Genomic DNA, 3,743 nt, shown 5'->3' with positions numbered 1-3,743 from the left:
CAACAATCTGCTACAAAACCCAACTCAACTGAACCTGACTCTAGTGGGAATGAACCTGCTATGCCAATGTTAGTGTCAAGGATAGATGCATCCCCATCTCCACTGTCTCTAAAAATCTCAGCCATGGACATCCTCAGATCACCAAACACCATAGCTTGTGACTGTATAGAATTAGGTAAAGACTGTAGCCACTCTAACTCCATGGTCGCCTTAGCCAAATGAAACTGTGACTCCTTGAAAGCCAACTGTGTACTCTCAAGAATCTTAGAAGTCACCTCAAGTTGCTCAGTAAGCTCACTCACCTCATCTTCCTTGGCCAACAATGCATCATATGCTGTACTGCCCCACTCCATAAGATAATCTCTGCCAGCTACCAACTGCATATAATTTTGTCTCAAAATCTGAATAGCCTCCCATAAAGAGTGGATCTCTGTCAAGGAAAGATAACTACCTTCCTGCTCATCACTAGTAGGAGAACCCCATCCATAAACTGCTAACAACTGACGAGCAGCATCAAAATGCTGGCAAGTGATAGCAATGTCTCGGTCACTAACTCTTAACTGATTAGGCACATGATGGTACTGGCTTGACTGTCTCCTACAAACCTCCTCTGATGCACTGTCTAAAGGAGTATCCTCAAAGTTACTAGTCTCTAGAGTATTACAATCCATACCCTGTGAATTAAATCTAAAGCTCATATCAACATACAAAGTATCAAAAACATTAGCACTATTGTCCAACTCCTCTGTACCCAAGGAAACTAAGTCTTCAAAACTACCCACTACATCCTCCTGGATGTCATCAATGCCAATATGATCCTGGGACTCATCTGTACACACTGCCAAATATGAAATATCATCAACACATTCCAACAAGTATGGTCGACTAGATATATGAACAAAGCCCAACATTGGTGTATAAAAACTAATACAAACATCGGATAAGCTTTTGGCACAAGAAAAGACAACATCGTGCAATCTGCTAATCAAATCCATGGTAGCACCCAAACAATCACTGCTACAAAAAAGTGTTAATGATTTACAGTCAACTGAACCCCAAATGCCAATATAAGAATCTCGAGTCCATATCTGTAAACTAGAATTAGCTGGTAACTCAAGAAAAATTCTAACTTGAGTAATATGACCAATACCAACTAACTCCACATACCTGTCATGATGAGATAATGTAGTGACAATACTGTCTTCACACACCTTCAGCTGGCAGGATAAATCATGTGAAGTACTACTAGCCTCAACCTCATGTGATGAAGCATCTAACTGTGCCTGGTACTCTCTCTTAGAAAAGTCATGAATGCTCAATGTCTGCTCATCTACACCAGGTATCTCACCATCATGCACAACAACATCCTCATAATCCTCATCCTTGAGGTCAAATCTATCTATCACTCTTTGACTAAAATCATCAAATGTAGTTTCCTGATCATGGCCTTGAGTAGTCATTCCATGATACCACCAATCATAGGCTGCATCTTCCAAGTGTAGACTTGCAATTTGAACAACATCACTCTCCTTCATGGGGTTAAGTGTGAAGAAGGTCTGTAATTTTTGTAGCCATGCTCTAGCTGAAATTTTATTTGTTTCATCAAAAGTAGGTGCTATAAACTTGCTTATTTTATTTTTGAGCTCTCTTCCACTTATGTCATGCTCCCTTTTGTACTCTTTCTTGGGCATCAAAGTGTTCATCATATCCACATATTCTCTAAAAGGAACTGAACTATGAAAGTCATCATCTAAGCCATTATAAGTAGCTCTTAATGTAATCAAGTTACCTGTAACCTCTTCCATAGGATTAATGGCTGGATTTGGTACTGGTGGCTGATCTGCAAGCAAGAAAATAGTTTTGGTTGATTTAGATGGTGTGGATTTCAGATTTCTTGGCTCCTTTGAAGTGCTCCCTTTCTCATTAATAGATGCAACTCCTTGTAGTTTTTCTGTCAATATTCGCAAAGCCTCCCTAGTTTCTGCCAAACTATCCACTGTTTGCTTCTGAGTATTTTGGATGTCTTGGAAGAATTTCTTTGCCATCTCATCTGGATCAGCCATACTTTTCCCTTCCTTGGATTTTGTACTTTTACTTTCAACTGGAGGTTTGATCAAATTTTTTTTATTCTTTTCTCGCTGCAAATATCTTTTTTCTCTTTCACTTAGTTGCATGCAACCATAAATTTTGACATGTAGCTGATTAGAAGCAACATGCAACCACCAAATTCACCAAGAACTAACATGCATATGATTAGAAGTAGAATGCAAACATAAATTTTGACATGCAAGATTTGGGTAGTTATCAAAACTGACATGCAAGATCTGGGTAGTTGTCAAAACTAACATGCAAGATCTGGGTAGTTGTCAAAACTGACATGCAAGATTTGGGTAGTTGTCAAAACTGACCTGCAACTTCTACAAACCCTCAGGCTGGAAAGATCATGGCTCTGATACCATTGAAATGTCCCTTTTCTGATTTTACATGATATTTCCAACCTTTAATCAGATCTTTAAGATCAAACAACTAATATCACAAAGATCCTCCAAATTTCTCAAGAAACCCCAAATCGGGTATGCCAGAAATGGTGCCAAAAGCTTCACAGCTTCACCTATTATTAATAAATCTTAAAATGGAAATTTTTACAAAAATTTCAGCAGCATAACAACCTACAAAATGAAATTTTCAGATCTATATAGCCTTTACACAACAGCTCACAAATGTAGGACAAAAACTATGCTCATCGGGCTCCCGAAATTAACACAAAAATGCCCGAAAACACCACAAAAACACTAATAAACTCTCTCAGAAGTTTAATCATGTCCCAATACATATATTCAGCTATATTTTAACAGATTAAAGTCTGAAATACAGCAGCAACCAAAACTGATATGAAATACTCAACTGGAAACACCAAACTCATACCAAAAACACACCCGAAAACCCACAAATCTGCACTGTTCAGCACAAAGGCAAACTCTGTATGAGCATGCACATGGAATGGCTTCAAACTCCCATCCTTAGCCTTCCTAGAAACCTGCAAACTCCCATTCTTGGGTCTCCTTGGAAACTTGCAAACTCCCGTTCTTGGGTCTCCTTCTCCACAGGTTTGGCAGCCTCTGAAGAATAACAAAGAATGAGCAAAAATCAAGTTCTGGCCCCTGCCCAAAATGCCTCCAAACCCCTTAAAAGAGGCCATAACCATAACTCACGTCCAAGAGAGGTTAATGAAACATATTTTAATAATAATTTCATTTATTAGTCCAACGGTTTCCAAAGATTAACCCCCCTTTTTCCGAAACTTCACTTTCTTGGGCCTGCCTGTCTTAGCAAAGATTATTATTTTTTTATTATTTGAAAAGGGGACATGAAAACTATCTAAAGACCTCTAACAAGGCCACTCCTAATAGGGTGATTAAATCCTTTAACAATGTCACACCTAACAGTGTATTTTGTAACCTTTATCAGGGTTGGCTCCTAATAGGGCTCACTTCAGAAGAGTGAAAGCAATAACTAGTTGCAATTGGTGGTTTTTCCCAAATTGGGTTTCCACGTTAAATCTTAGTGTCAAATGTGTTCATTTCTTTTTTGTGTCTACAACTAAGTTAAAGTAATAAATATTAATAGTTAAAATCTTGATATTTTCATGTTGAATAATTATTGAGCATTCTCATTGTTTACTAAGTTACAACATCTTTATGTGTTTGTCGAGCATCAACAGAGTTTAGTTTTCAGAGTTTCTT

The sequence above is a fragment of the Cupressus sempervirens genome, chromosome 10 (assembly GCF_028749045.1).
Source record: "Cupressus sempervirens isolate cs-2001-9-10 chromosome 10, ASM2874904v1, whole genome shotgun sequence".
Classification (NCBI taxonomy): domain Eukaryota; kingdom Viridiplantae; phylum Streptophyta; class Pinopsida; order Cupressales; family Cupressaceae; genus Cupressus; species Cupressus sempervirens.
Note: the sequence above shows the minus strand (reverse complement) of the source record.